This window comes from Alligator mississippiensis, chromosome 8 (assembly GCF_030867095.1).
Source record: "Alligator mississippiensis isolate rAllMis1 chromosome 8, rAllMis1, whole genome shotgun sequence".
Classification (NCBI taxonomy): Eukaryota; Metazoa; Chordata; order Crocodylia; family Alligatoridae; genus Alligator; species Alligator mississippiensis.
The window spans coordinates 34,229,486-34,238,844 of NC_081831.1; the positions used below are offsets into that span (position 1 = coordinate 34,229,486).

Below are 9,359 nucleotides of genomic sequence, written 5' to 3' on the forward strand. Positions count from 1 at the left end.
CCTAAACACCACTCTGATTCCCTTCCCTTACCCAACCTGCTTGCTGCTCTTCTTCCTGTCTCATCTGCCACTGTGCTGCCTGCTCCCTCCCTGGTCTGCCACGTGCCACTCACAGAGAATGCCCTTGCCACTTAGCCATCCCTGCCCAAATACAAGACAGACAGATATACTGAACAGCAGTGGACAAAGAACAGCTCTCTGTGGAACCCTAGTGGACTGGCTCCAATGGGTTTCATTAGTTGACATAATTGTAAACAAGTATCTAGCAAGTATTTTGGAAATAAAAATATTTTTTCCTATGATTAATCCAATGTCAAGTACAATGTGTTACACATATGCAAGAGACATTATTGTTGTATGCAGCCAGTGCTGACAAGTCTGCTTTAGGGAACTGTATAACTGACAATCAGGATTGTTTGATAAACTAGGCTTATCTGACTATGGTGTACATGTCCCTAGCCCTATGTTCATTTGTAAGTGGGAGTGTATGGCAGAGACTGGATCGCTTTACACAGTCTGTTCCTCATACTCTTCGTATAAAGTAACTGCTGCTAGCAACTGTTGAAGATACTAGGTTAGTTTGACCTTTGCTCTGACCCACTACAACAGCTGTTATACGCTTTAATATAACAAATGTAAGGCCCATCTAGAAATCAAAAATGCAGGTCTCACATATAGAAAGGGAGATGATGCATCAGAAAGCAGCACTCCAAATGAGATTGAAAAGTTCCAGCAGGTAAACAATTTTACGTTTGTAGTTCTTCTGAATGAGACATGTCGCTAAGTGACACAGTCATCTTTTGCCCAGTGCATCAGGCACATACAGGACAATAGACTTGTGTGAATAGGGAAGTATTCAATTCGGATTCAGCGATTCAGAGGACAGTGATTCAATTCGGTTCACTATCCTGAATCGATTTGGCCGAATCAGCTTTGGAAGATGTGGCGCTGATTCAGAGAGATTCAGATCCACCAGGGAGAGACAGGCACATATGGGCAGCTGCAGGTTCTCCCGTGGCTGTGCCTGCCCTTCCCTCAGGAAAAGTCTCCATGGCTGCCCTGCCCTGTCCAGGGCCCCAGTCTGCTGGCACTTTAAAAAGAAAAAAGAAAAAAGCCCGGGCTCTGGGGCCTCCTGGCAGCCCCCACTCCTCTAACACGGCCCGCCCCCATCCCCCCACCCAAGCCCCAGCCCTGATGGCTCCTCCACCCAGCCCCAGCAGTCTGGGAATGAAAAAAAAAACGCCACAAAAAACTGCACTCACTGGCAGTAGCAGCAGCTGTGGGGGTTTTGGGGTCACATGGCAGAGGCCCCTCACACAGCCCCCACTCCCTGATCACTCCCCCATAGCCCTGCCCAGCTCCAGCATCCCGGCAATAAAAATTAAATTAAATTAAAAATATAAAGCTCCACACTCACTGGCTCTGGCAGTGGTGACTGGGGCCTCCGGGCAATAATGGCAGAGCCCCCCCACCAGTGGAGGGCAGTGAGGAGCAGCAGAGATTGCCCCCCTCCCCCACACCCCCCCACACACTCACATCCCATACCCCCCCCCCCTCCCAGCTGGGCCACTTGTCCCAGCCCCAGCCCCAATCCCTTCTTCCCCCACGCCCCTTCCCTCCCCTCCCCTAACCCCAACAGATAATACTAACTGGAGGCAGCTGCCCGTTTAGTCTATGGCCGAATCTCTTCCAAAGCAATTCAGATGCTTCAAATCAATTTGGAGCTTTTACTTGATCTCCCGATTCAATATGGAGATTCAGTTCCCAAATCAGGCCGAATCTCCTCTAAATTGAATCAGCTACCAAAGCTTTGCACAGCCCTACGGGACATTATGACCAAGGCTTGAAATTTTACTTGGTGGTTTACTGGCTTCTGCCAAAGGTAAAGGCAGAAGCACTGGGGAAAGGACACGTCAGTCAGATATGGATGCCCTGTCATCAGCTGCCAGGAATACTGTTCCATCAGGGAGACAGACACCCACAGACCTGCTTTAAGAGACTCTACATCTGTGACATTAGCAGGAGTATGTAATAGGCCTTTTATCAAACTCAAGCCTCACCTCTCTCACCTCTCTCTTCTACACCTAAAAGAGAAGGAACTATCTGGCTCTTCCACCAAAGCAGAGTCCCCTGGCTGATTGAGGAGATGGGCCCAGACAGGTTTTCATACTAAACTCACTCAAGTCAACTACAGATTCTGTAAGTAAAAGGATCAGTCTGACAGGTTCCTTACAGATTAGTTTGTCTTGTTACAACAAACAGTTTAGGTTACACAGTGTTTATATTTCAGAGATAGCAAGAATTGCAAAGGTTCTAGGATCTTCCATACAAGACAGGATAGCCAAGAAGAATACCATTTCATACTCAGAGAATAGGCTCTTCATTATCAGAGCCCTAGCTGTTACAGGGATGAGAAGGTTTCTGCCAAACTATCCCATTCCAAGTCTCTGGTTTTGGGTATTCCTCCTTCTGTGAAGACCAGCACCTGCCTCTGTCACTTAAAAGTTTTTCAACCTCCATCAGCACAAAGTTTCACTGCTGACGGTATGTTTCTCTGCTGTCTTTCTGAACCCTATCAGTCTTGTTAAATTCACAGTAGGCACCTCTACATGCTCATTAATGCGCCATAATTACAGCGCATTAAGTTTAGTACTTGTAATGACAGATACTAACTTAATGTACTAACTTAATGTGCTGTAATTGGCGCTACAGTGAGTTAGCACAAACAAACTGTCTTTTTGTGACGTTAATGAGCAGTCGACAATCTACTGTGCATGAACACGGGTTTCACCCGCCACGCTAGTGTACAGTAGAATTAGCCTACAGTGCTCAAGGCGCCTCGTGTAGACACGGCCTCTACCTGTGAAATCTATGACTACCAGGAGCAGCAATGGACTATTTGCAGATGCAGAAAAGTTCTGCACAAGCAACAGGTTTAGCACAAGCATTTCTCCCATGTGTAGTAAGGACACAATACTGTTTCAGCTAACAAAATTATGTACAGATATATGCAACTCGTATGCAAAGAAAAAAACACAGGAACATCCCATGTCATTCAAGACTTGCCTTGTCACTACAAATGTGTCAATTTCTTTGGGACACCTAAAAGATAGTTTTCCAGATCCACAATAGTGCATCTATATTTGGAGTTACAAGAGAGTAGTAAATGCCCACCAAAAAGCCAGGAGTAAACAGCAATGTGAAATCCTGCAGCACAACAGAATGGTACTACCTGCATTGTTCATTAACCTGCTGAACCGATTTTGCATACAAAACGGAGCATGGAAGCCAGAAGACAAGCTGTATTAGTATGAATGGCAACTGCCCTGATCAAATCCAAAACCTGCCACCAGCCTGTCTCAGATAGTAAACAACCACTGTAATTTACTATTTACTGAAACGGATTATCAGACTAAATAATTATTGTTGCGCCATACTGGATTTTCATTAAAGATCAACATCACATTAAAGATGAATTTAAAAATAGGAAATTCAGCAGCCCAACATAATTCATGTAAGCATCAGTTTCACTTCCTTTTATTTGGATCCCGCTACCCCGCCCCAGATACATAAGCATACAAAACTGAGCTGCTCTATTTCCCCACATAATCAGAGACTATCCTAGATTTTATGGCACTCTACAATGGAAGTTTAATAGTTCTCATAGAGAAGGTCAACGGCCCAAGTTTGACAGGTACACCATACTCACAGATTTCCCAATTATATTAGAGAAGACCTCTTTCCCCCACAGCAACCATTCATAGGCTCCCTTTTCAGAGGGAATTTTCCTATAGGTACCCAGCCAAGCTTACAAGGCCAGAGAACTGTCTTTATTTGCACATGCAATAGGCTCAGAGAAATGGAAAACAGAGTGTTCTTTACTGGTAAGCTGTATTCTGATCCTATACTACAAATCACAGTAAGTTGTAAATATTTGCTAGAACTCTTCATCATAGGGAACTGCTGAAACAGGCAGTTTTCTACCCTGACAGCCAGTGTACACCTGTAGCATTTATACTACAGAGGTTAATTTAACTTAAGGAGGAAACATTTAACACAGCTCATTTGTTTCCAATTTCCATCCTTGTGTCTAATTAATCCTTTAATTATTCTTGTGCTTCCTACAACCAGACTGGAAATAAAGAAATAACTTGCTTAAGAAAGGGCAAAGGGAAAGGAAACTGGTAATGAGGCTGCAAGCCTTTCACCTTCAGATGATCAGCCAAAAACAAATTAGGTCAGTGCTAAGTGGCAATATTTACCTTTTAGGGCTGCTGAGTAGCTTTCATGAAAGAGCTGAGGTGCTTTAAGATCAGGACTGAGGCCAAGAAACCACATCAACATATTTGCTACCTTGCTGGCAAGTGCACCCTAAAACTGGGAGCAGGGGCACAGGGAGGCAGCAAGCAGCAGCAGATGAGAAATCACCAAACTTCCAGTCCAAATGTAATAACTGATTTATATTTCTATTTTGAAGGCTCTCTTAGTATGCAGAGGTTAAACGCTTAAAATCTGAGATTAAACGGAGCAGAGACAGCAACATTTGCTGACCATCTCACTGAAATGTGCCTGATTAAGGGAAGTCAGCTTGTAAAAAATTAACGCTCTCGTATTCCAACTCAGTGAAAAATAATCCCATGTGTCAGCCCTCCTTGTGTGAAAGTTCATTAAACAGGCTTGGAGCACGTGTTGAGAAGTTTAGATTAGAAGTAGACAAGAGTTTAATTTTTAAAGGGTACAAGACGCACATTTATTCAAGAACCTAGAACAAACTCCTTGTCTGATTGATGATACTAACATCTCCTTTGGGAAAAGACTAAACATGAGATGTTGTCTCTCAACATCTCAGAACATCTCACATCTGTCCAGAAGAACGATGTGCTTATAAAAGGCCTATAAGAGAAGCTAGCTGTCTCATAACCATGGATCCAGGTTTCCCTGTTCTGCAATCGTATCCATCCTCAGTGGGGCTCCGTTTGCTGTGGAAAAACACAGACTTTCCTCTTTAAAGGAGAAAACCACAGATTTTCCTCTTTAACAGAGAAAATCACAGGAAACTTCAGGTTTCCCCTTGCAAGCTGGCAGCTTTCCAACCTTTAAGGAGCTGCTTGGGGCTGTAGGGAGCAGAAGGGTGATTGGAAGCAGGTGGCATTGCATACGTGTGCACACGCATGTGGCTGCATACAGACAGACAGGGTGGTGGGAACAGCCCCAATAGCTGCATGCAGGTATGTCTATGGGGGGCAGGAGTTGGAGGGCCAGAGCATGTAGACTGTTGGGGGCAAAGGGAAGGGAGGTGGCCTGCTGGCGCTGGGGGAAGGCAGGGCAGGGGTCTGAGGCAGTGCTCAGTGCCACCTGTGAGCCAAGCGCCACACTGTTGCCAGCCAGGCCCACCCAGAGGCACCTGCCCCTCCAGCAGGTGAAGGGGGAGACCTCTGGGGCCAGTGTGAAGCTGCGTGGCTAGGCCAGTGGTGCCACGGGCCAATCCCTGTGCTCTCAGGGGCAGAGGCAGGGGCGAGACAACCCAAAGATGCTGCAGAGGGGGCAGGCTGTGGACAGGCTGCCTGGCACAGTGTGGGAGCCCCAGCCCAGGGCAGAGGGTGCCACAGGTGTTCCCCTCCTCCCTCCAGCCCACAACAGGATTGGACTTGCTCCACCACAGCCCATGCGAGTCAGAGCCACTGCAGCCACCGCACTCTGGCCCAGGTGGGACGGGGTATGGAGCCCCTCAGTGCCCACAGCATGGCTGGGCGAGGGCCACGCTCCACTTCACACTGCTGCTGTGTAGCACAGGGCTGGTCCTCCCCACCACATTGCAGGCCTGTCCCCAGCCCTAGCCAGTGGTGCAGGTCAGTGTGTGGTGTCCCAGGTGCTGCCTGTGGTTCCACAAGGTGCGTTGCATGCACCTCATGCTGGAGGCCATCCCCACCGTGTCTCCACAGACAACCATCCTGTGGATCTACATGGGGCCAGGCAGCATGTGGACAGCTGGGAGCCCCCTCCAGAAAGGCTGGAGGGGCAGGGGGGCTGCAAGTCAGGCATGAGGGGCAGCAGCAGACCCAGGGGGCTGCAGGTTGGGGTTGAGGGGCATTGGCAGGGTACCGGCATATCAGGGTTGCTCAACACCACAAAGCAGTGGAGTGGGACAGCTGCACCTGGACCCATGTCCTGGTGACTGAGGGGGCAGGGGGAGCTCTGATTTTCTAGGATTAAAAAAACCCCAAAATCAAATGACAAAATATATAGGTATTTAGAATTTGTTTTATTTTAATGACTGAGGCACTAGTACTTCCAAATTGCTTTAATGTTTTATTGATATATTTGCAAATTTATGTTCAACTGATACCAATATAAATAGTGGTGTTTCATTTTAATTGCAAAAAATGAAATTTTTGGCATTTTTAATCAGAGACTTTGGGGGGGGGGTTAATAAGAGAACTTGCAATGTTTAAACAGAGAAAACCAGGATGCATGCTCATAAGCTTAAGGGACACCATTATATTATTTGCTTTAGTTTAACCTTACCTCTTCACTTAATTTAGGATAGTCTTTAACTTTTCCTACACAAAGCTTTGCTAAGGAAAGCTGTGGCACCTACAGTTCTATAACAACTTCAAATATTTCAAAGGTGTGGAGGGAGGGAAGTATTCAATGTTCATGCCACCCACTGAGAATTATGTGGCTTCCTAGTCAAGAAGAGCTTGGAAGGGGAAGTTTTTAACCTGTTCTTGCTACAACTTCCCCTGTCATCGTACAGCCTAGAAAAGAACGATGAAAATGTTAACAACAAAAGGGGGGAAAATACAACTACAAGCCAACTTGCAGACCTACAAAGAAAATGGTAAAAGCCCAAACTGCATTTTCATGACACCAGGAATAGAATTCTTCAAAAAAATGGACCCAAATACAAAAGAAACTATCAACTCTCTCAAAGTTGCACTGATTTCCACTGCCAATGGCACCTCCACAGAGGGTTTAACGTGCTCTCAAGGATGCAGAAAGACCAGGAATTCAGCTTCTTCAAAAAGATACCCCCAAACCATAAAAACCTTAAGTCCATCCAGGACAGATGTTAACAAATCCCTTGCTTCATCACCATTGGACAAGGTACTAGGAACATGGTCATCTTGTCAGTTGTTACTTTTCTTAACTATTTTCATTAAAACAAAATAACCCAGTCATTTACCTGTTTTAAAAGCTGCATAAATACAGGCAACATGCATATATAACCTACGGACTAGGTACATGTTACAGAAAATATTATACTGCTTTGAGAGAGAAATATTGTAAAACAAGCATGTGTTTAACACCATAAGCTGTTTACTCACAGTGGTAGTGGTAAAACTAATTATCCACACAAACAAAATCTACCTTGTCAAAACAAAACCACACAAACAGCTACATAGTTAGCTCTGAACATGTTCTTAATCAATCTGCAAACACTGCTTCAAATTAACCTGATATTACAGTGCTGACCCAAGAAAGCCTCCCTGGACGATTTAGCAGAGGATAAAGATCAGGTCCTTGGAGGGTCTGTATTAGTAAACCAGCATAAATTCATGGAGTACCATCACTGCAACCTGCAGATACTCACTAGTTCACAGCACTTCCACGAAAGCATCACTGCTGAGGTTTCAAAGAGCTGCTGCACCTCATTCAAGTTGTTATTTTTAAAGAATTTTGCTTTTCATGAAGTAGGAAGACCAGGTGGCACTGGTGACTAGAAGTCTTCCCCTACCTGGTAAGAAGCTCTGCTCTGTCCTGGGTGAGGACAGGGTCACAGCAGTCTGTGTACTTGCAATGTCTACATGGTATGACTCTAATTCACTATCTCAAAGCTCAATTGCAAAAACTATGCTAAGGCCTCAACCAGTGCCCACAACAGCTGTCAGCCTTCTCCTGATTTTAAGTCACAGGGAACAAACACATCGAGCTTGTACTCTAGGTCCTCCACTGGCCCCCGGGGCTGCTTTGGAGGCTAGTTTAAGGTCACCGTGACAGTCCAGAGAAATGAAATTACGAGATTGCAGTGCCACTGAGACCACAACCCCACACACAAACCACTGGACTCCAGGGGCCCGCGAGATGGGAATAAGGCACTCGGCTGAAAGCAGCGTCTAGAAGAGAGGAACTGCACCGAGGCTCAGCACGGTCAGGGAGCCCTTCCTGCGCGGCGCCACAACCAGGGGTGCTCACAGCAGCCTCCCCCACGCCCACGGCCCCGCACACCGCAGGGGCGCCGCTGTCCCTGTCCCAGGAAAGAAGGCGCCGCAGGCTCCCTGGAGCCGCCCGGCCTATGCACCGGCCCCCGGCGGGCTGTCAGCGCGCACCCGGGCGCGGAACCGCAACCGGACACGTGCCTGGGAGCCCCTTCCCGCTCACCCCAGGCGCCGCCCCGCCCTCACGCGTCGGACCGCAGCCGCGCCGCGCCGCGCCCTCGCGCGAGTCCTGCCCGCCGCCACCACCTCCCGCAGGGAGCTCGGGGCGGCCCCTGCCGAGCAGCGCTGCTTCAAGGGCAGGGCAGGGCAGGGCAGGGCGAGCGCGCGGGGCCGGGCAAAGCACAGGGCGGACCGGGACCCACGCACGCACCCCGGCCGCAGCTGTTACCTGCCTCCCCGGGCTGCGGCTGGGGCTGGGGCCGGGGCCGGCGGGGAGCGCCCCCCCTGGCGGCTGGCGGCGGCCGCCCCGCGGCGCTGCACCTGTGGCCGGCCGACACCTCCCGCGCCGGGGATGGGGCGGCTCATGTGACCGACGCGACCGCCTCCATCAGCGGCGCTACCACCGCCCCCACGTGGAGCCTCTGCGCTTGCGCGGCCCCCCCTTCCCTCTGGCAGCGCCTGGCGCAGGCGCGGGGCGCGCTCCGAAGCCGCCGCGCCGCCATCTTGGGCGCGGGCAGCGCGCTCAGACCACCGGGCCCGGCCTGGCCCAGCCCAGCTCGCGGCGCTGCCCCGCCCCGCCCCGCCCCTCTCGGGTGGAGCGACGCGCGAGCGCCGCCGCACTGCGAGGAGCCGGAGGTGCCGGCGGCGGGGGGCGGGGCGAGGCGAGGCGGTGGCGGCTCTGGGGGCTCAAGGCTACGGCGAGAGGGGCGGCCTGGCTGCGGCGCACCCAGGCCTTTGGCAAGAAGGGGTGAGGGCGGCTCCGCCTGGGCAGCGAGGGGCTGAGAAAGGCCCGGGGAGGGGATCAGGAGCCTGGAAGTCAAGTGACTCCTCAGGCGCGGCCTGACTACAAATGCACAACGTGAAAACGAAAGAAGCTAGATGCAACAGCAACATGTGTCTCCTACACAAGAAACACAACATCATTCCCAGAGGACTAAACATCTACGATCCTCTGACCACTACACGCGCTCCAGATGCGCT

General features: G+C 49.6%; 1 protein-coding gene across 3 annotated transcripts in view; it reads right to left on the reverse strand.

Moving 5' to 3' along the window:
* The window catches only part of LOC102571896 (H(+)/Cl(-) exchange transporter 5), a 91,479-nt gene extending 82,752 nt beyond the window's left edge, over window positions 1–8,727 (reverse strand). For 2 of the 3 annotated variants that reach the window (XM_059732614.1, XM_059732612.1), the window contains exon 1: window positions 8,612–8,727. The gene's annotated coding sequence lies outside the window, so the exon portion shown is untranslated. Of the gene's footprint in view, window positions 1–8,607 lie in introns of all 3 variants that reach the window. The other variant, XM_059732613.1, reaches the window with a different exon arrangement.
* Between the last annotated feature and the right edge of the window lie 632 nt (window positions 8,728–9,359).